At 41.0% G+C, this 24483-nt stretch overlaps 1 protein-coding gene across 3 annotated transcripts in view; it reads left to right on the top strand.

Moving 5' to 3' along the window:
* Positions 1-24483, top strand: part of SATB2 (SATB homeobox 2) — a 166436-nt gene that overhangs the window by 134751 nt on the left and 7202 nt on the right. The gene's annotated exons all lie outside the window — the stretch shown is intronic.

Genomic DNA, 24483 nt, shown 5'->3' with positions numbered 1-24483 from the left:
TAATCCAAAGTATGTTCCTTGAAAACAAATTTCTCGTAGAGCGTGTGTGTGTAGCTGGAAAGTGGACTGGGAACTTGAGTAGATGCGCTCAACCCACAAAGTTCTCACAGCTTCTGACAGGGATTCTCAAACTATGCTCCACTATCCAAAAATGCTTGTAGCATCCATCATTAGAAAGAGACCGCTAATACCACAGAAGATATGGGGTGTTGGGAGGAGAGGTGGTCCATGAGTGGGTATGTCCCGTGTGAAGTGGTCTAAAAAGTAAAACATTTGGAGAAGCCGTGCTTTGGAAATCTCAGCTACATGTGTGTGTGCTGAGCAGGGCGAACATTTCCTTGAAAGCAGAACTTCATTTCAGAACCCTCCTCAGTGACATCTGCACGTTTGTAGGCTTCATTCCTGCCTCATGCCCTAGATTTTGGTTCTTTGCCACTTTATATTAGCCTTGTCTTAGTTGTTCTTAGTGAAATGAGAAGATGTTGTACTGGTAAATAGACATACACATGCACAGAAAAAGAAGGGGACTGAGTGAAATACTACCAGACTTTCATCTCTGAGGTCCTTGCTTCAAAACATCAATGAAAATGAGTAGTAGATATTTATACACATCACAAAACCAAGAGTCATCTGGCTGTCAAGAGAGGCTAGAACTGAGACAGCAACATGTAGCAGATCAGGACTAATGTGAAATGAGAACTGGAAAGAATTGTAGAGTACTTTCCCACCCTACAATCCTCATGCGCACCATTACCACAGGTAAATTCAAACCAGTGCTTTACTGTCCTATGGTATGAGCCAACACTGGGGGCAGGAGGTATTATTATTTGTACTGCAGTAGTGTCCAAAGCTCGGCAGGGACCATTGTACTAGGTGCTACTTTATTAAAATAAAAAAAAAACCCAGGAAAAATAACACTCCCCCCCCACTCCAGAGATCTTAAATCTGATATAAGATATGAGGCTAACTGAGGCTAAAATGCTAGGAGGGAATGTTGGTTGTTGGTGGAGGGAGAAACAGTAGAAAGAATCATAGAGGCTACCTATGTACACAGCTTGATGACTCCAAATCATGTTGAAAGCTTTTTTTTTTTTTTTTAAAGAATAATGATCATTTCTCCACATCGCCTCTTGATCTAGCCTTCATTCTTTTGGGGGTCAAAGCAGAAGTAAGTCTTGAGGAGGTCATCAAAAGAAGAGAGGCCTTACAGATTAGTTTGGAGTCAGCTTTTCATGCATAAGGTATTGCGCAGAAGGAATTGGAGAGATTTGGGGGGTAGTGGACAATGGCCATTCAAGGCTAGTATTATTGGAGAAGTAGGATAGAAGGGATGACAAGAAGCAGTTAGGTGGGGGGTGGTGTCCTATTTGCCAAAAACCCTGAAGCTGATGAGAAGAAGCTTAGACTTGATGCAAGGAGATCCTGCCTTTCAGCTTCATGGTTTCTACTTTCAGCTCTAGCCTCTGTTCTGTTACTGGATTCTCTGTTCTTTTCTAGAACTGCTTTGTTCATCACTCTAATCCCCTGCCTCTCCATTCAATCCGCGTTCTCTACTTCCGTTCCTGTGCTTTTGAGCACCTCTGCAGGCAGTTCTGAGACTGTTCCCCACTCTAAGTTCATTCTCTCTTCTTTGAATTCTGCCCCCTTTCTCTCCAAACAACTTCACTTCTCCCTGGTCATTTTTTGCCCTATCCAGCTGCATATAGCTTTTCAACTTTTGACTTTCTCCTTAAAACCTATTCCCAGCCTCCATCTTTCTCTCTTCAAGTTCTCCAGTCTCACATCAGCACAAAGTACCCTAAATGCCCTGCATCAGAGGGCCAGGGTTCATTGGCACCCCATTCCTCTCAGATTGTAAATGATCTGAGGCAATGAACTGTCGTCTTACATATTTGTAAAGGACCAAGTTCACTTCTGGCACTGTATAAATAACAATACTCAGCAAAGCTAGATGAATTTGTATGTAGCGGAGTATTCTCTCTTAAAAAAACAACAACAGTTGTGCCAGAAGGCTACCAACTTTGTGTAGCACTTAACTGTGTTAGACACACAAAGGAAACTGTTATAAGTGGAAAAACGCAGCCCTGGAACTAACACCAGTTTTAAGGACCTGACAGGGACAGTTCAAGATAATTTTTCCCTGAGTTGGCTCTAGCTTTAACCAGTGACCTTGATAATTTGGCCTACTTTCAAAACTCTTCTTCACATCACTTTTTTTGCATAGTGCACGGTGTCTCATCTGAGTGACATGTTACACTGCATTGCAATATGATGCATTTGTATTTGTCAGCAAGTTACAAAGCCATAGATTAATTATTTATTAAGCAAAATATGAAAAATGAAGAAAAATAAATGGAACCAGCTGGCAACTGCATATAGCAAAACTCTGGAGACTCTGGGATATGGTTGATACATTAGGTTTGTGTTTTGGGGGTGCTGCATTTTAAAGGACTTTGTCTGCCCATCCAAAATTCCCAGTTGGTTTTTGAATGGTGTGCTACCAGTACAAGAGACAGACCTCCACCTGTCCCCTAGTGTCAAAAGAAACTCTGGACAGAGTGATTTTTTGGTTTATTTTAAATCATACTTTAAGTCTCTGCTACTGAAGTTATTTTCAACAGCAAGGTTTGATTTTGGCTTTGCTGTGTGGGTCGTTCATAGGCAATTAGCTTTGAAGAATCAGTGACGGCTAGTATCAGAGATGTAAAGCTGAGGTCCTCACATTTGCAGTCATTGGAAATTCTGTGACACTTTATACAAGGGTAGGGGTCTCAGGCCCAGGAATCCTGGCCAGACTCCAGCTGGAGTAATTCCATTCTGCCTATCTAAAATTCCCTCTCTATTGTCAGTTGGAAAAACTAGTCTCACTTCCTCCTAGAAGCAGTTTCTGCTGCAGAATGCCTGCCACATTTCAATTCTGAGCTCGCTGCATTTTAGCAGTGAGTGAAACAATCCTATAACTACTGCTACAGAAGTACTCTGCTTTGCTGGTCTTTGGGGTGAAAGGTGCTATGTAAATGTATGTTGTTACCACTCAGCCTTGACGCCAAGGTGATGGTCGTTATAGGCCAGAACAAGTGACAGCGTTGTAAATGTAAGACATGCAAACCGATAAAAACCTTAAGAGCTTACAAGGCTCCCCAAGGAAGGCGGTGGGTAGTCATTCTTGCATCTCTAGTTTGTTTCATTTTTCTTCCGTCTTCCTTTTTTTTTAAAAAAGGTTTTGCTGTGTGGCAGTCATTCATGTTCAAGAATTGAGATACGGTGCAATTGTTCTAGCAATGGCATTGCCACATGGCAATCGGAGTTTGAGATTGGGCTTGGTCCCTTGCTTCCCAAGCTGAGAGCCAAACTAAAAGGAGCCTGAGGAAGAAATGCCTCATGTCATTGGCCAGCATTTCCCTTCTACCCAGTAATAGGGTCTTCATGCCTTCTGGCTTCCAGCAGATCCCCCAGCATCTGTGACTTCTGGATTGATCCCTCTGCTGCTTTCTTGGGGTAACAGGGTAAGGGCAAACTATACCCCCTCTGATTAAATAGGGTGAAGTTCCTCTTCATGGAGTTTGTGCCCCTATGCAGTGCAACCCCGGCAGGGGACAGAAATCGGGGCAGAAGTCAATAAATAGAGAAAATTTTTTGAAAAAGCAACCCTTTAAATTCAGTTACTTGGCTACTTGGAGTAAATTGGAGACCATGAAGATTCCTTTGCACTGGGTTCTGTCTCATTTACATGTTGAGTTCATAATTTTGAAACTCCTCTACAGTTCAGGGATTGAATGCCAGTGATCACTGGTGGTTGATTTCTGCTCTGCAGTATCAATTTAAATCCAATGGATTGTGTTACTCCAGCTCTACAGCGGAGTAACTGAGAGGAGAATTTGGCTCTTGATAGTTTAAAAGGATTATTGCCACAGTTAGATGCATTAGCTCCTTTGGGGGAGGCTGCAGCAATCCCTGACCATCAAGGAGACAGTTGACATTTCTATTCTGCATGCTATTAGTGTGTAACTTTGTTTTATTCCTCCTTTTCTCTCTTCCATTGGATTCTCCCTGACACCTACATATTAAGGCATTTAATGGAGTGCTTTCCTATTCCTTGAGTGAACTGTTCAAGGGGTGAAATTTACTGCAGAAGAAATTTTCACTAAGACGCTTGATGTAGAAGGAAGCATTTTTATACCAAAGAGCCAATAAACCCTAGGCCCTATGGAGCCTTGCAGTATGGCTGCATTCTTTGGCAGCATGGAGTTCATTTGGGGGCTAAGGAAAAGGCCAGGAAGACTATAACCACATAGATCTACTGGATAAATTACATGCATAGTGACCATTTTTGTGACTGGTCACTGCAATTATCAGGGCCATGTAGTGGCTGCCTAGGTGTTCTGCTTGCCATGCCTCTGGGTTGAGGGGGATTATTCCTCCAGCCCCATCTTTCACTTAGATCCCATAAGCCTTTGAAACCATGGGTCCTAGGCTAATCTCTGCCCTATAGAAGCACACACAGCTACCCTTCCATAACATTCAAGCTAACAAGTGACTAGAGAAGCTTGCCTATGCTGAAATTTGGGGGTTCACTACTGGGACACAGTAATTCACACTTCTATCCTTTCTGCCCCCAAGGTGACCATTACAGAGAGCAACTGTCTTGCCTGGTGCTTTAATATAGGGCTAATTCACTGTTAATTGCTGGGGCAGAGAAACCTGACTCAGTTGGGAGAATGATGAATCAAGCTGTTGTCTCTAGGGTGTCAGGATGGATAAGCTAGTTCTCTAGAGTAATGAGCCACTGCTGCAGCAAAGCACCTGCTATTCAAAGAGCAAGGCAACCTTGCATTTCATTTTTTGTATAAGCTGTCAGACAGATCTGCTCAAGCTCATAGATACATATTGATTTAAGTGTAGTCAAACATTGACTTTAAAGAAGAAACAGGAATGTATGTCACATGCTTCCTGATACACTGCTACTTTTGTCAAATTATTTTGTCTAAGGATATCTTTTTTCTTCTCCAGGAGCTTTGATTTAGACAAATCTGGCAATTTATAATATTTCAGATCATACATCTTGGGGGAATGTTAGTAAATAAAACAAGGTATAGTGGAAAGCTGTCCTTCAGGAAGGTCTTTTTGTATTGGTCTGTTGTTTGGAGCACTGAAAACAACACCGTGTCTTTTTAAAGACCCAGGAAAAATGCATCACAAAAATAAAGGAGATCATTTTACCATTTTGTGGGAGATGCCACAGGACAAATTACAATTGAATATAAAACATCAGAACATCAGTCACCTGTAAAAATGGGTCAAGGCAGGGGAGGTGGCAATCCATGAAACCCTAATCTCGTAGTCTCTTTATAGAAGTAATAAAGAAGGGAATGAGCTCCACAATAATGCAACTTTATGAAATAACGGATTTTAAATGGCACTAACACTAGAATGCACAGGTCAATCAATACATACGATATGCAGATTAGAAGAAAAAGAGGTAACCTGATGTAAAATTCCTCCATTTTAAAAATAATACTAATTAGTAACTCTTAGCTAACAGTAGGTAGGAGGAAAACCATGGCAATATTGTTCCTTCAAGGAAAAGAGCATGCAGAGTATGCTGCACAGTGATCTGCACACTCATTTTGTCCACAAATGGATCTGGGAAGGGCAGCAGTCTTCACATACTTGACAACTTAGACAAAAGCCACTTTCCCATCCCAAACTATCTTTTTGTGCGACTTGTGCTTATGAATTTCCCCAGACATTTTGTGTCGCACTCCAGTTCTACTCCACTCTTCTGCATGATTATACCCTCTTGTTCCCATGTTCGCTTCAGCCTCTTCCTACATCATAGCTCCCCAAAACATACCAGAAAAGTCACCCTCTAATCCCTGTCAGTCCTTGCTCAAAATGGGAATGAGGCCCGACAGATAAAACCGGGTCTAGAAGCCTGGGTGTACGTAGGCAGGTTGTACTGTATCTGCAGTGTAGCTGTATTTGAACCAGTCTCAGAAAGCTTAGAACCTTCATTTGAGCTGGCACATTTATGTTGAGTACTTGGTGTATTTATGTGCTGTTTGACCTTGAGCTATGGGGAAAAATATGTGTCAAATCTTACTCTGTTTCCAAACCCGACAGATTATCTAACCACTGAATGTTACCTGGAGTTGTGTGCGTGTGTGTATGTGTGTGTGCATGCGCTGTCTTCCATTTCTGTATCGCCTTTCAACCTAAAAAATTTTAAAATACTTTGAAAAATGCCTAACTATATGGTAAATAAAGACAAGTTTGTATTACTGCGGTGTAAAAATGATAGTTAAAACAGAAAAAGTCAGCCCATTTGCAAATGCTAATATATCTTAATAGGTTTGTTTCTCCCCTGGCAGTTGGGGAGGAATAGGGTTTTCTCCATCCTGTAGCATCCCCCATGTGTGTCCCCATCCACTACAGAGTTCTTCTTTGTTCCCACTGCCCCAGCGTGTGTGGTGTCTTTGAGAAATTGGTTCATTTCTTCCTCCTGGCATGAAACCAAATCCTCCATCAAAGTGAATACGGAACAAAATAACTGCGGCTTTCCCCATATCGGCAACACCCAGCTTCTTTAGAAGAGCTGCTGCTGCAGTGGGAGAGTGGAACATTGCACCATCGTCTTGGCTTCTTTCCATTCTGTCTAACTGCCATGTTGTGGGGAGAGGGAGTTGGCCATGTATCCCCCAGACTGTACCCTCTGTGTACAGTAACTCCCTTGGGATCCACCTCAGCAGCATGGAAGTTTCAAAAATATTCTGCCAGAAAGCCAGTGAGGTTTGGACTCAAGTTTTCCAGAGACTGGCTGCTGCCCGTTCTGCACAACGGCCCCTTGTGGCAGGAGGCCAGCAGTGCAGCAAAAATCCTTGGTCCTGCAACACCCAAATCTATGTTTTTGGCCACCTGGGCATGTAAAACTGTTTGCCCTGAAAACGGGGTAACTGCTTTAGACGTTTTGGCCTTGTGGATGTGGAAAGCGACGTGTGTGTGTGTGTGAACTTGGAGTCCTCAGAGCAGTACTCTTGTTCTTATGCAGCTCTGTTACTCAACTCTTCAGGAATTACAACCTCCCTACTTGGAAAAGAATTGTGGCTGTGCACTGTGGTTTTACATCCTAATGAATGTTTGACCACTTCACCTTTTGATGAGCACCATTAGAACATTTTTCTGACAGTCTACAGTAGCTCAGAAACATTGCCCCAGTGAGGCTTGCATGCATTTTGACAAAGCCAACAAGCAACACATAACAGACAATGAGCCCCTTATATCAGACTCTGAGGTATCCGATAGAATTTCCTATGATTGATAGTTATTACAATTGCAGTGGAAAGCCACTGAGTTTTTACTGTTCTAGCCAAACCTACCTACTGTGCCTTCTCAGCTGTTTCTGTTTAGTGTGGATATCTAATGTGGCTGAAAAGTGCTGCTGATTTTTATTAAGTTGAAGTCTGCAGCTCCCCTTATAATGACAGTAAAAGCACACTTGCAATTAAAGGGAAACTGCCTTAGTTCTGAAATTAATTTATTTTATTTAACCCTAGAAAGAAGAGAGCAACAAGGCTGGATAGTTTTGTCATTTCTTAGGTGGCAAGTTCAGTCTCTTCAAAGTGATCTCTCTAGAAGCAGTACTCACCTAGTCATATGACCATGTACCTTTAGATTTCTAATTGATCGACTTAAATTGTAAAGCTGGCTCTATGACAGCTGGTGGGCTGGGAGTTTTCAGTCAGATGCACATCAGTGTAGGAGAACTGGTGCCGGAGTAGGTGAATTGAGGTGGCACTTGTAAGCAGGGGAAGAAGCTGGAAGGTCAATATTAGCATTTTATATCACCTGGTCTTCATGGTTATGCTGCTAAACAATATACAGGATACAAGCATAATAAGCACCATTAAAATCTGTTTGTAGCTTAATTTAATACTCAGAGAGACAAGAGATTGACAGCATTGGTCCGAATGGCATGTTCCCTGAAAACTGCTCTGCTCAGTTCATGTCTGTGCTACACTGCACCGTCTCAGATGTAGCTCACTCCCCGCCCCGCCCCCCCATGCAACTTGGCCAATATGCTTCCACCTGAACTACCTTTAACCTGCTGTTTCCTAGTCCCAGGGCGCCCATGAACTCAGATGGTCACTTTATTCTGAATGATGCAGTAGTTGGAGGATGTGTGAACATGGCCACAAGCGTGACCATTAAGTTAACTCTTAACTTGTGAACTTTCAAAGCAGGACAAGACACAGGTGTGAGGGTGAAGAGCTGTTGGACCTGCTGCCCCACTTAAACTCCTAAAATTCTAGTAGTAGTTCAAAAAAATCTCTCTTTTTCATTTCATATTAGTGTTCCCTAAGTGGTCTCTCTTATCCTCTCCCAGAAGTTATAAAATAGCTGGCTTTACAGCCAGGCAGATCTGTGTGGTGGACACTTCTAGGACACTGGCCTTATTAACCTGAGCTTTCAAGTGGGGACCCCTCTTGAGAGTAAGGCCCCCTTTGCCAATCCCAGTGCAGCTGGCCTCTTCTGCAATGTAAAGATATGCAAATTAGTATTGGCAGGGAAATTATAGACATTAGGGAAGAGAAAAAAAGGACACCCATCACATTTCCTGTTATGAAACAGATTCCATTTGACTGAGGCAGGTCCATATTGAACTTCATCAGCCAGCTGCTGGTTAGCAGAATTTCTGAAGTGTGGTCTGATGTCTGGCTGCCCTGCCCTCTGGTAACAACTGCAGCTTTGCCCCAGCCTCTTCCTCTTGCATCCACAGAAACCTCACTCTTGTTTGAGTATCTGTCTAAGATATCCAGTATCTGAGCATCTCACAGTATTAATCCTCACAGCACCCCTATGACGTAGGGAAGTGTTGTTATCCCAGTTTTGCAGATGGGGAACTGAGTCACGGAGAGATGGTCAAGATCACATAGGAAGTCTGTGATGCAGCAGGGAATTAAACCTAGGTTTCCAGAGCCCCAGGCCGGTGCTCTAACACTGGGCTATTCTTCCTCTCCATTGATTAAGGCTCCAACTTCCTGGATAGTGGCTCATACACAAATATGCACACATTGCAGGGGGAGACTTTTTGCTGATGTATACAATATGTTTGTATAGCTTGTTTTTGTATATGTACATATCAAAACCGGAACTGTTTTTTGTACATACACAATTCTTACATAGAATATGTAGACGTACAGTAGCACATATTTTTTCTTACATTCATCTACATTTACGGTATTTCCAAGAATATTCCAAAATATCTTAGCACAGACGGGAGAGTGAAGCTGCCTGCTAGATCCCTAGCTGTAGAACAACAAAGGCTACGTTATAAACCCAGATCAAACACATGACTTTAATAAAAGACTTTAAAAATAATTAGTTAATTTATTTAGAAAGCTGAAAGTCTCCATTTCTGATCATTCTTATCGTCCTGAAAGGAAGTAGGTGCCCAACTTCTGCCTCTTTTCAAATGCTTTCCCCCCCTTCCTCATGTTTTGAATTATAAGCTTGTGTGTGTATATATAAATGTGGCCTCTCTCTCTCTCTCTCTCTCTCTCTCTGTGAGAGTGTGTGTGTGTAGAAATATTATGTAGCCTGTGTGTGTAGATATGTGTATATGTATAAATATAATGTGGCCTACATTTTTGAAAGTAACTATCGATATGGAGTTCCTCAGTTTTGGGGTTTTGAGACACCTCCTGACTTTCAGGACAAGCTGAACACCCACCTTCCAATAAAAACCCAAACCTCTACAAGGTATCTCAGGTTGGGTACCCAAAAATGTGAGTATGCAAAATCACTTGCCATTTCTGGGAAAAGAGAAACAAAACACACACACAGTTTCACTCATTTGGCAAGAAAGATGTGGAAAATCTTCACATTTGTTTGGGTTTCATAGACATAGTTAAAACCAAAAGACAGCCCCCAGTTTCCAATAGTTTATCGTGAATAACCCTAGGACGGTATCTTTGATAATTGCCTTTGTACCAACATGGTAGAAAATCATGTTGACACCCATTGGGGTTTCTGGTTGTGTCTGTCTCTGTTTTCTGCATTGGGTCTCTGCTTTTTCTTATGTGTCTGCTTAATTAAGCCGTGCCCATATTATGTGTTTTTCCTGAATCCAGAGTTTAAGGGGCTAGTAGGAGGAGACAGAACTCCTTCATCCATGCCCCAAATTTCATCCACACTGTGGGGCATTCTGCAGAAGTAGTCTGAAATGGCACTAACTTAACTAGGTGATATAGCCACACAGCTGTCATTGATTTTATTGGGAGTTGGGTGGCTAAATCTCCTAGTTTGGTTTGGAAATTTCAACCTTCCTGACCTTGCTTCAGATGTAGAAAAATATGGCAGCCTGGTTGCCTTCATGCTTTCAGGAAAACCTGGTACCTATTTGCTACAGTTTTTCACTTTTAGATATTCAATATATTACAAAAATCCACTTTGTCAATATAACGGAAATATGGCTGTAAAAGGGTATGAATTAGTTACTCTACTTCCTTTGCATTATGAGATATTACAGTTAGAAGAACTGTGAATCTATCCAGTTGTATAAGAAAGAAGCTGAGATGCTCAAATTCCAAGATTTAATGCATCCCTTAAAAGATGTGTATGGACAGCCCTTCACTAGTTAAGTGCTAAGTTATTATTACTATTTATTATTTACTTCCTCGCCTATTTTCCTCGTACTGAAGAAGCAGGAAATATTTTTGTTTCATTTTGGAAGTGAAATAAATGTTTTCCCTGTGGCATTTGAAATTTTAATAATCCATAATAAATAAAATCATATCTAATAACATAACTGGTTTCACTTGGCACTGCGATCTTCTAGATGCATTGCAACTGTGGAAACATAAATAGTTACAGCCTTCGAAAGCCCAGTTCCTATTCGCTAAATATACTTGGCTTGCTTTAAATTCCTTTGTGTGCAGTCATTAATACAATCCTCTTTGACAGCATTTAATTAAAGTGCTTTTCTCTATTAAATTCATTAAAACTTTTTTTTACATACAACTGTTTCCCAGACACTGAATGTTAAGGACCTGTAGGCCTCTCTTTAAATAACTTCTGTCTCCTCATTGTAAATTGTTAATTAAATTTAACTTCGACTGTTTAAGATGGCTGGGAAAGGAAAGCCAGATTTCAGGATATGGTCCCGATCATGTCTGTGACATTTTTTTAATACATTTTTTCTGTGTAGGTATAGACTGTATATCATATTGTTTATGAACATTGCTGTACATTTAAGCTGGAGCAAAATAAAGAAATAACCTAAAGAACTAATTTTCATTCCAGTTTTAAAATTTACATATTTTTAGTACAGTTCCTTAGCCCGAGAGCATTTGCATGGGGGGGAGGGGAGGAGAAGGGAGGGAGTAGTTCAGTATTAATAGATTATTGACAGTTTAATGTCTTGGCACCTAGACAGCCCATAAGGTATAATAAACAGGAAGCTGTCTGATGTGAGAGCAGTCAATAGCGTATTCAATCAGAACCTTTCAGTTAATTGCTGGTTGACCTCAGAGATTTCCTGTAGGAAGTACTGTCTTTACCTTAGAACTAGACGAACCAATATGGTTTTCAGATTTTAATCTCATGATCCTTTTTTGTACATTGGCTTGGACAATGGTTTTTTGCATTGCTCCAATATGGGACATTGGAACTATACTAATAATTTTCTTTCTCCTGAAGCTTTTTGAACAATGTTTTGCACGCTTAGGACCCTTTTGAGTACGCTCTTCTGTAGCCCGGTATTGCAGATGTGAGAAAGGTTCTGTTACTACAAGATTGGTCATTAAGGGGCTTAGGGCTAGATCCTGCATTCCTCACTCAGGCAAAACTCCCATTGACTTCAGTGGAAACATTTCATGAGCTAATAAGGAGTAAGGACTACAGAATTGGACCTTTCATTTAGTTGATAAGCAAGGTAAAGTAGCCGTCTGGGATCAAGAGAGTCAAAGAAAACAGAGTCTAACCAGGGTCGGATTTCTTCAAAGCACATTACATAAATTAGGCATTGTTCTGGTACCTCTGTATATGGGCATATTAAAAATAATTGGCCTGCCTTTCCTAGGTGCTAAGCACCACAGCTCCCAATGATTTCATTAAAACGTCACTCAGCACCTCTCAGAATCATACCCCATGTGTTTTACAAGTAAGCATTGAAAACTGATTTGTGTGCTGGTCTTTACAAGTGCAAAACGGGTCTTGGTTTATATTTAGTTTCTCTAATTTCTGTACTTAGCTTCTCTAATTTTTTTCGACTGTGTATCTTGATAAGATCTAGATAAGCTACAAAGGCAGGCAGGCAGGAAGCAAGCCACAAGGGCATTTTCTGACCCTGACGAACTGTAAACCATCTGCTCATTTGGGGAGGAAGGCTGCGTGGAAAACTCAGTTGGAAGCTCTGCAGTGGTTTTTTCTCCAACTCTCGACTTCCGAAGTGTGTGCGTTCCTTGTGTGAGATCGCATGTAAGTGAACGGCTGCAGTCCTGGTTTGAGGCAAACTGGTTTGGGTCTCTTCAGGACAATGACTGCTCTAGTCTCCCCTGGAAGCATTTGTAGCAGGGCCAGGTTAATTTACATTTCATTCAATCAAGAGACTTTTTTTGTCTCTAGATCTTGCTTTGATTATGTCTTTAGCCACTTATCATGCACTTCAAGCTTTTCCTTTGCTGAGAGGAGTACTATTGTTTTTAAACTATAACTTTCCCTTGGTTTTGATTCATTCCTTTGGCTGGCTTCTTTGCCCATTTGCTTAGCGAAAAGCTCTTGATGGCACTCTAGAGGCCGGATTCTGTTCTCACACTGGCTTTACACTAGTGAAACACCACTGACTTAAGAGGAGTTACTCCTGATTTACCCTGGTGTAAGTGAGATCAGAATTAGGACCTATATCTCTCGATAGCAAGGCTTTCTTGGGTGCCGACTATAAATGCCTGGGTTGCTTAAAGCAGAACAAGTTCGTAAATTTCCTGGTTTCAGGCTTATAGGAGGGGTAAAGGAGAATGATGGAAGAAGATGGGCCCCTGTCGTGGAGTGTTGGAACTGATTATAGTAGTTTTGATTTATGCTCGAACTGATTTTGGTGGGCGAGGGAACAAAATCATGGTGAAATGCCACAGAGCCAGTGTACAGGTTGCAAGGTACACGCTTTGCCCTTGGGCAAGTAACAGCAACATATATGCATTTAACTCTGAGAAGCAGCTGGTCTGAAGATGTTTTAAGTAACTTCCTAGTTTCATCAGTACTTCTAAGCGAACTGATTATCAGTGCTGCATGGACTGAAGGATTCCCACATGGAAGACGTATATATTAAGTTCCTTTTATAAACGACATTACTTCTTATTCTTTTGGGTCAGTTCTTCCATTTGTGTAGGCACACAGCCCTTATGCATGTCAACAGGAGTTATAGGGGTAGCACAGTGGAAGACTAGATCCTCTTGCCATAAACTTCCATTTCTTGGTGGTACAAAATGATGTAAATAAAGGATCTTGCAATTATAGTGCAAATCTAAGGCTCCTCTTACAGGGATCTCTGCAAACCTCCTTTAAGCCTCACCGTATCCCTGTAATGTAGGTAAGATCACATGTAGTAAGTAAACTGGGGCACAGAATGGTCAGTCGTCTTCTCCAAACGAGTCAGTGACAGATCTGGACTAGAACTCAGAGGTCACGACTCCCAGTCGCTTGTTCAAACCATTAGTAATTTCTTAGATTATGAGGCCAGAAGGGAGCATTGTGATAATCTAGTCTGGCCTGCTGCATGACACAAGCCTTCCCTGAATTAATTCCTGTTTGAAGGAATTAGTAGCTCCATTGTATAGGTTGGGAACAGAAGCCCACAGAAAAGTGACGTGCCCAGGGAAGTCTGTGGGAGATCTGGGAATTGAACCCAAATGTCATGAGTCCCAGTTCAGTGCTTTAACCACAAGACTGTTGTCGTTGTACTTACATGCCTTTGAATACTTTACCTGCCTTTGCATCAGCCATCCACATCTACACTGAATTGTTTCAATTTTTTAATCAAAAAGAATGAAGTGCATTTTATTTTTCAATTGCATTTGTGCCTAATTTTCTGAACAGAAAACATCTGTACTGCCAGTATCGCACAAGTGCAAACAATGTAGGAAACATTTCCTTACAGCTTGCAATTTACAACATCCGTCATCTACTATAGGAAAACTAGTACTGGTCATAATTAGTGTCCAGTGAAAAATGGCAATTGAAACAAGACTAGCAAAATCAGATAATCGTCCAGTGTTTTCAAAACTTCCACACCTTTTCAAGAGTGAAACACAAAGACAAAGGATCTTTGTTATAATTCCCAAAAATCTACTGTCTTCTGTCTCATAGTCCCTGGAGAACTCAGCACTTTGATCATTTGACTTTATTTACCCAATTTTAAGCTAAGGGTATAATAAAGCGTATTATGCCAGTTGTATGTGTGGTAATGCTGGCTATTTTGCCTTTTACCATGGCAGTTGATTATAATGTGGTGTTTAAGACTGGCGTTCTAAAAAAGGAATATTTATACTTTTATGTGTTTGATTCACACGGTATAGTTTGCTCAAGTCCTGTTATTAAGTGCATTGGTGGTTACGTCTAGAAAGCAAAAACATGCTGAATAGTGTTTTATCAGCACAAATCTACTATTTTCACTAACCATAACAGGCAGGTTTTTCTGACTTCTGAGTGTAAAAATTAACAGAACAGTTGGGTATTCTTGGAACCCCAAATAGCCATGGGTGAGGACTAAAACAGTTTGATGGGACAAATAATTACCCGCCGGAATAAAATGTCTAATCCAAACATATCCTCCCTTTAAATAATTCAAAACCCTCTTCTTAATCTAAGTAGCTGGAAAACTGCATGATTATAGTGGCGCCATTTGTGCCACCATAGTTATGGGGTTTATAACTTGACCTTAAACTTTGCTCTCGGCTGGAATTTGGCAGGAAAGTTCTCCCGCAGGCTAACGGCAAATCCTTTATGATGTTTAGGATAAAGAAGAAAATGCATGGAGTGGTAACTTTTTGAGATACAGAACGTACCAAAAATATGTCAAAAGTTTAGATCCATTTTTGGATGACTTTGACTGAAAAAGTGGCTCTGTTATTCAATATGATGGTTTTGCCAGCTTTCAATTAGGGATGGGCGAATTGCTTTGGATAAAATAAGAACCAACCCAAGTCTTTGCCAAAAACTTGAACCGCACCCTAACCAAATTCAGATGGAAGGACTCTAAGTACAGTAGTGCCCCAAAATGCCATCGCCCACCTCCAGCTAGGCAGGAAACATTGATCCTTCCTCTTGAAGGAGGTTCTGGCTCCAGCAATCCAAGCATTTCTCACCTTCAGACTTGACTATTGCAGCTCCCTCTCTCTGTGCTTGAGGGTGGGTCGCTACAGCTTATACAGAATGCAGCAGCTTGCCTCTTGAGTAGGAAAACATCCCAGAACCACTCGACTCATGTTTTGCATTCTCTAGTGACTTCCTGTTAGCTTCTGGAGCCAGCTCAAAGCCTTCGTCTAGAACTGTTATGGCCCTTAATGAGATGGTGTCTGGATGCCTCTGAGGCAGCCTCTTCATTTGACACCTCCGCTTGCATTAGTTGGTAGTCAGTAGTGCCCAGAATGCAGCCCCCAAGAGCCAGAGATGGGCCATTCTCAGCGAAGTGTCCTTTATTGTGTAAGTCCTGCTGTACCAGAGATCAGAAGGAACCCAAGCCTGACATTAGTGGCAATTTAGATGCTGTGATGATGGGCACCCCAAAGATACCTGAGACGGAGAGAAGAGAGCAGTGTTGCTCCCCTCCTGCAATTGCTTCTCGGTTCTTCTCTCCACTTTACGTGTAGGCTGTTCTCACAATATCTGCAATCTAACCTGAAGCAGGAAATGCCAGAAATCTTGATAGAAAGCTGTCACCTCAGAGGTTTCGAGGCCAAGTTCTCAGACTCAAGAGGCTTAGGTATTTAGAGTGTTCATCTATTGGGCTAGTCACTCCAGCTGGTGGCAAATGGCCAGGTGATATCTCCATGTGCCACTGCACTTTGAGGATGACTCATTCCCGGTGGCTGAGTAAGGCAGCGTTTTCATCTTTAAATCCCATCACGAGTTACAATAGGGAAAGGGCTTCACCTTCGCTGCACCAGGGAGCCATCAGAGCCCTGCTGGCTGAGACACATGCAGAGAACAAAGCGCATCCACAAGCTGCAGTGGCCATACTGCATCCCCTGCCTCTGCCACCCACTTTTTGGGCTGATTCCTTCACCCTCTTTCGAATGAGAGATTGTAGCCAACCTGTGCTACAACCCACATCCATAATCAGGCCTTTCTGCCATCAGAGACCCTGCAGCCTGGTTTTCACCAGCAGAAGCTGGAGTGAATCTGGCCTGTTTTCCACATAGTACGTATCCACATAGTAGGTATGTGACGGCTCCACCTATTGGGTAAACAATGTTGTTTATAAAATTCTCGTAGTGCAGCTAGATATTGGAGAGGAGTGTATTCTCTTTCACGTAAAACTACGATACAATAAACCTAAGGATCTGGCTTAAACCAGAAAGAGTTGGGAAGTTCAGAGCTAATCCAGGGATCATCAGCTTGAGCTCATTTATGTTCAACTATAAAATCAGCTAGTTCCCATGCACTGCACAGCAATGAAAGTTTTCTCTGTGTTTTTGTGTGAAGAGCTTAGTCAGTGTTACAAAGGAAAAGTCACCCTTTCCAGACACCCATGAATTACTTAGCATGTTCAGGGTTGTAATTTTTTAAAACATTATACTGGCAAAATAGTAACTCTTGTGCAGCCACGTGCTGTCTATTAACCTAGATCAGGAAGGGGAAATAAGCCACGCATTATTGGAAAATAAGGTCATGATTGTGGTAAAGTAATGGCAGAAATTTTTCTCTTTTTTAAGACTGATTTGTAAACATTCTTCAAACAACTGTGAAGACAGTAATTCTATGTTTTAAAAAAATTCCCATGCCCAGATGTTTTTTATAGTAACCATAGACCTGTCCAAATGTTATCTGGTCATCCCCAGTTGTCACTGTGAGTCATATCACACATGTAGCCTCTTAGCAGCACAGTGTAATCAGGCTGTAATTTATATTTTATCTCCAGTGATGATAGCTTTTAAAAATGTTTTGTGGTGTATTTGCTCTTTGATGCATGCTAAGCCCCTGTTAGCATTAATGGGAGCAATGTGTGCTAGGAGGGGAGAGTACACCTTTCTTTTTTTTTTAAGTCAACGAGATTAATTGAATTTTACTAACACTTTACACTTATCACTTCTGATGTGATGGCAAATGCAGTACACTACTGAACTTTTTTCCAACTCATAGTTTTTTAAGGAGGATGGAACAGTTCACTCCTTTGTCTCCCTTATCTATAAATGCAATTAAAGTTTGTTGCTGCTCTAATAAAAAAAAAATTAAGAATACCACAACAGTCCTTCATTTCTTGTCTTCGGGAACCTGTTGGGTGCACAATGATTGCAGGATCGATCCCTTGTTTCAGAAGCTCGGTGTTTGTTCTGTCTCTTGCCCTTTTTTTCGATCACTGTTTATTTCTTGCCCTTAAGCAACATGACTGCCATAAAGCAAAAGGAAGCATATGGAATGTATGCTGGGAAGCTGTTGAAATGAATTGCACTCAACGAGTTCCTCATTCCCATTTAGAAACTGGGCTTGTACTTGAGTTTGGGTTCCTTGCGGAACCCATTTTTCCCTGTCCACCTAACTCAGAGAATTAATATGTTGCAGATGAAAAGTGATATGGAAGGGCTGTGTGGCCATGTTATTTATTTATTTTTCAAATTAGCTGCTGTCTCTTTGCAGCTGAAAAGAAGAATTAGGGCTGTTGGTTTAAAGATCATTTTAACCAACTAACCCATAAAGATTTATTTGGGCCCTGATAAAAGGAGTTGCATTATATATCACAAATTGTGTGATTATCTTTGGTGCTGATGTTTACTCTTGTGAAGCAATTATTAAACTGCATTTAAAAAAAAACCCACGAGAAATGCCACTAGCATTTTGGTTATAATATTAAAGGAAGCTCAGACTAAAACTAGATGAAAGTGAACATATATATCCATGTCAGACTTCCTACCATTTTGCACGCTCATATTGATTTCTTTTGACATGGTCTTCTTTTATTGAACACCACTTTTTTTTTAAAATCCCTTACCCATAACAGTACCTGCTAGGAGCAATTGTAAAAGGAAACGAAAGTATATTAAACCTGCCTGAAGTCAAAATGTAATCTAACACCTGTAGTCTGCAATTTGTCATCACTTCATAGATACTTTTTTTTTTTAATAACAGTTTGGATTTTCCTGACTTTTGACCTTAGGATACTGTATAATCCAAGAAAAGCAACGGAACTAAACCACAGCCTTTAACACAGCTTTATGGTGTCAAGATGTAAAATAACAGACACGTGAATGAACCCAAAGAAAATACTTCATTTGGGGCTGTAACTAGGGCTGCAATATTTATCTAAATAAGTACACTTTGCAAGAGCAAAAAAAAAAAAAAAATCTCACCCCACTACTTTAAAAGGAAAAATGAACACAGGTGCAAATTGTAACTTCTATTACAGTTTCTCATGCAGACATTCATAGAAGCCTGTAAAGTGTCTCAGCTCAGGAATTCTGTCTAATTAATGCTTTTTGCCAGTGTGACCCGACTGGAAATCCTGTTTGTGTGTAGTTTTGTTTACTGCAGTGTCTTGTTCTGGTCTATTCTTGTACAATACAATGTATTAAGCTAACTCTTTGCAGCCTGTGGGCAAGATATGTAAATACAGAGCTGTGTGTGTATACATCTGTATGTGTCTCCAATGGATTAATGTAACATAGCTAGATAGTACATCTTCCTTGGCATGACTTTTGGCTGGCTGGTTATAGTAAATGCTAGCATGCTAAGGTTAATCCAAGTCTTGGGGAGTGGGATACCCTGCTTGTGAGGTGTGAGGGTAAGTAGCCACTGATGGAGCAGCATGGGAACCCTTTGATTGCAAAGTTAAGTCTTGCAAATGGTGATTGAGTCTAATCCAAAACCCACAGAACTCAGTGGGAGTCTTTCCATTGACTTCAGTGAACTTTGGATCAGGGCCAAGGAAAGTAACTGTTCTGAAGTGGATGCTTAGTGTGTTAAGTTGTGAATTGAAAGTCCCATTAAGGACCTGGTCCTGCTCTCAGTGAAGTTGGTGACAAATCCCACTGACTTTAATGGGAGTAGGATCCGGCCCAAATGTCTGTAATGGATGCAGTATGTAACTGGTCTAAGTGTGTGTGTTCCACTGTTTTGTAAAGCTCTGGTAGTCTCTTGTATCTCTCTAGGGTTTCATGGGCCCAAGTAGACTAAAATTCCCCATAATCGGCATCGTAAGAGTTCTTGATGCAACTACAATTTTTGGTTGTCTGGGATGGTGTGATAAATTCCGGGTGCGGGTTGTTTCCTGCCCCAGGGAGTGTTAGGGCTCTTGCCAACGGGGGTAGTCTTTCCTCTCAGAAAAGAGAAAGCAAGATCCAATGAATCTTTGCTACCTCTGACTTCATGTTACAGTAGCTTTATGGGAACTGATATTGCCCACGGTAAGCCATCCTCAGAGCCTCCAGCTGCTCTGAGTCACTTCTGGCAATATAATCCCTGCAGAGAGAGAGCCTGTACTTAAAAAATTTACTGTCTTCTCTTTTGGGAAGGTAATCTTATGACATAGTGACAGGGATGGCGATGAAGACAAGGGGGGGACACCTTATAATAACTTAATAGTTTCTGAGAGAATGTGTTAGAAGTAATGATCTCACAGACTAATTCTCTTTGCTAAGAAGGAAATAATTGAACCACATTGTAAAACAAAGAATTTAGAGTTTTGATGACACAAATCATGTAGAAATGTGGTTCCTGTTTCTAATCAGTTGTGACAGTTATATAGGCAACAAAACCTGTTTTTCACAAAGTAAGCTTTGTTAACCTTTAGCTAGCTGGCAGACATTCAATGCACAATGCAACACATACATATATTTATTCAATTGTCTTATTGGGGGGTGGGAGAGTACATGTTCCCTTAATGAGGGGCTATGTTGTCATCTTTAGCTCTAGATGGGGAGAGAGTGGGAGTGGAAACGAATGTCAATGAGGTAATGAATCTAGCCAAAATTGAATTCTGTGCTGATGGAGAACTGTAGTTAAATGGAGTTTGTCCAGTTTGGTTTGTTTCTATGGGACCTACATCTGGTAGTCTTCACCTGAAGCCTGTTTTCTCATCCAAGATCATCTTAATGGAGATGGGGAGCAGCTACCTGTGAAACGGAGCAGTGGCCCCTTCCCCCACCCCAATATTTCTTTGCTTTAGATTTTAAAAAGACCACAAAGCCTTAGCTTATGACAAGTAATCCAGCTCACTCCTGTAATGATATACTACATTATATACTTTCCTAAACTTAATCATTCAATATCTAACTTCCTTCCCTGCAGGCATGTACCATTATATTTTACACATGGCTCCCAGCTGGTTTTCATTGTGGCCTTCAAAACATATTTCAATACTGTGCGATTTAAGACTAGTCACTCTATCTTTTTAAGTCAACTTCCATCGTATTAGCTTTTTGTACGTTTTCTGTCGGCGGTGGCTCATATATGAAAAGTGAATGTTTGTGTGTGTTTAGAGTACATGGGAATAAAGCTCTATTTCATATGGCATCTTTCGGACAACGTCCCTTCTAAAATGGCTTAGAGTGTAATGCTGCTTTTACAGCTCGAAAATTAAATCTATCGGACGGACAGAAAAGTAAGTCCTATGGGTAAGGAGTGAGATATATATCTTCAAATTAGATTTGAAAGTAGGTGGAGAAGTAGTGAGGGGCAAGGAGACAGGAAGTCAGCTCCAGAGGCCAGAAGATGCAGAGAAGGAGGCTCTCACACAAACTCATCCACCATTGGTGTGTAGGGACAGAGGAGAGCCGTGCTAGAGGAGCAGGAGGAGAGTGGGGAAAGGAGACCTGTGAGACAAGCATGGAGCAAGTCAGTGGAGAGTTTTAGAAACAAAGGGGGCAAATTTGAACTGAATCCTTCAGTGACTAGCGGGCCGCGAGATGTCTAAGTAATGGGGAGGCATCATCATGCTCCTGGGACAGGGAAGAGAGGTGTGTGGGAACAGACTCTGTATAGTACAGGTGTGTCTCTTGCCACCAAGCAGATAACCAGTTTTATTCTGAAAAAATGTGTTCGCTGCATATGTCTTTCTTCTCTGTAGCCTGCCTCCACAGCTCAGCAGACACTTCATGCATATTCTTCTTTGACAGGTTACCGATTATCATTTACTACCTGTACACGTATGTAAACACACATGCACATACCCCATGCTTTAGCTGTAAAGAGAATCTGCAGTGATGCTTCTATTCTGTAAGTGAGCCAGAACCGCATTAACCAAAAATACAAGAGTACATAATGTGGTATGCGGAACACCTATTAACATCCATAGGAATTTTGCATGGAAATCAGAAAAATGATGACCCTAAATTCTGGAACTGGAACTACCATAAACTATATAGTTTCCTTTGTGACGATGTAGTGTGCAGAACAGTAAATGAAATAATCAAACAGCAGAAATCGACTAGTGCATTTTATGAAGCTTGTCCAAAGGAGTTGTTTACAAAACATGAAGTTAATTCTCACTTAAATAAGAGAACTTGACCATTGGTCTGTTTCCCAGAGAAATACAAACTTCTGACTAATTCAAAATAGGTTAATAACCTATTTAATCAGGAGATACAAATAATAAACGGTTTTGTATTTGGAGGAATTGCAGAGTGTGTGTATCTGTCTGTGTGTATCTGTATTTATATATGCAAATAATACCACTACAATGTGCTGTTAACACCAGTCTAAATTCAGAGTAATCCCACTGAAATCAATGGGGTTACTGTAGATTTACATTGGTGTAACTGAAAGTAGAATTAAGACTTTGTTGTTTAAGAAGATATTAATTCAGACAAAACTCAACCTTTTTCTAATATATTGTACTAATAAGCCATGGTCAGCATATTCCCTTCTGGGAAGGGTAGGAAGGTGGTTTCATCTCAGAAAGGGTTAAAAAAAATTACGCTGTATTTATCTTTCTTTTGCACAGCCCTCTCTTTGGTGATTTGATTGCTTTGAAGATGCTGTAGGCATCCCTTCATTTTCTTCAAATTAAACCTTTTACTGCTGCTGATCCTGTACTGCTGAGTTTTTTTCATCATTATATTTGATTGGAAGTCTTGTAACATTTTTCAGATGGATCACTTCTCGTGCTGTTTATTGAATGAAAAAAAGAAAAGTCACTTCCAATTCCAACAAAAACAAACTGAGTAACTCATACTCTTTCTGGATGCTTTTGTACCTACAATAGCTGATGACCAAGTTGTGATCAGCAATATTTCTTGACGCTTCTAGCATGCAGCTTTCTGAAGTTCATACTGTCAGTTTGTTGATGTAGTTAAACTTGTTGCTATTGACAGCTCTGTGTTTTAGAATGCCAAGGCACACAACTATTGGAGACTCTTCAGGAATGGTCTGTGAGAGGACATACACTGGGCCATATCACTACTATCTAAAAATATAATGACTGAACATCTCTTAAAAACAAATCCATAGACAAAATATAATCCCCAAAGGAGACAGGCATAACAGAAACTGCAGCTTTTTCATTTTGATTGTCTTTTTTTTTCTAACTAATGCAACTTCGCTGACACTGCATGTGTTTGTATTTACAGAAATAGAACTCTGATCCATTGACATTGACTGTGTTCATTCAATGAACACTCCTCCCTGTAGATGGGTCCTGTCAGAACTGTACCAACCTGCATTTCACCAGTGCCGACATCTGCCTTTTAACTGTGGAGGGCAGCCCTGCCGCGGGGCTGCCCTAGTGTTTTTATGCCTAATGCAATTAGGATGTTGAAGTACTGTAGTTCTCACTTTTCTGCTGATGCTAGCATGCCACAATGGACCACATGAGCTTTCTGTTATTTGAAAGTGGTGAAGCGAGAGTGCCAGGAACATTCATTTTAATTGGTCGACGTTATTTAGGCCTTATCACTACTTTATTGCTCAGTGCATTAGAGTTCTCCATCACCAGCAGTTACTGTATTATTACAGATGTGATTTTTGCATCTTCTGGGCTGATTGTTCATATTGTTGTATGGATTTTTAATCTCTATACAGATTGGTTCTACTCTACCCACACATTCATATGTGTGTTTGTTTGAACAGACAGACAATCTAATTCAGCACCAGATTCTGCCTCCTTGAGTCATAGTGAGTAGCCTTAGTTGTCGAGTAGCCCAGTTGATTTCAGTGGGACAACTCATGGAGTAAAATGAGTAAAGGTAACGTAATCCTTCCCTAAATGTGAAAGTGCCTATCTCAACTCACTTTTCAGCAATAGTTTAATAGCAGCACATTGCTGTGAGGTGTCGTATTACTGAGACTGCATTACTTTTACTTTTATTAGTGTAGTCTGAAGAGTTATGATAAATAAAACATGACATTTGGCCAAAAAAAATGTGCCCACTGAAACCTTTATGAGAGTGGGTCTTTGTCTGGCTAGCCGGAAGAAAAGGGGCATTGCCCCTTAAAGGTCTCCCTTACAGCAAATGAGAAGAAGAGGAAAAGTTTACAGGGATGGGCAAGAAGTTGGGGCCAGTTTAGAAGAAGAACACTGTGTTGCCTTTCCTACTGACCGGAAGAGTGGAGTGTATTTATACCCCATGTAGCCCAGTAAAGACCCTCTTTACCTGGATCGAGCTGGCAGTAGGGTGATTATAATGTTACAACTTTCAGGGAAGGTGTGGGACCCTTAATGAATGGGGTAGGCAACCTAGTTGCAGATGATGTGGAAAAAGCTAAAGTATTCAATGCTTTTTTTGCCTCTGTCTTCACAGACAAGGTCAGCTCCTAGAATGCTGTCCTGGGCAACACAGTATGGGGAGGAGGTGAGCAGCCCTCTGTGGTGAAAGAACAGGTTAAGGACTATTTTGAAAAGATGGACAAGTACAAGTCCATGGGTCCAGATCTAATGCATCCAAGGGTGCTGAGGGAATTGGCTGATGTGATTGCAGAGCCATTGGCCATTATCTTTGAAAACTCATGGGATCGGGGGAGGTCCCGGACAATTGAAAAAAGGAAAATATAGTGCCTATCTTTAAAAAAGGGAAGGAGGAGAACCTGGGAACTACGGACCGGTCAGCCTCACCTCAATCCCTGGAAAAATCATGGAGCAGGTCCTCAAGGAAACTGTTTGGAAGCACTTGGAGGAGAGGAAAGTGATCAGGAACAGTCAACATGGATTCACCAAGGTCAAGTCATGCCTGACCAACCTGATTGCTTTCTATGATGAGATAACTGGCTCTGTGGATATGGGGAAAGCAGTGGATGTGATATATCTTAACTTTAGCAAAGCTTTTGATATGGCCAGCAAGT

The sequence above is a fragment of the Lepidochelys kempii genome, chromosome 11 (assembly GCF_965140285.1).
Source record: "Lepidochelys kempii isolate rLepKem1 chromosome 11, rLepKem1.hap1, whole genome shotgun sequence".
Taxonomy (NCBI): Eukaryota; Metazoa; Chordata; order Testudines; family Cheloniidae; genus Lepidochelys; species Lepidochelys kempii.
Note: the sequence above shows the minus strand (reverse complement) of the source record. Positions and strands in the feature narration are given on the sequence as shown.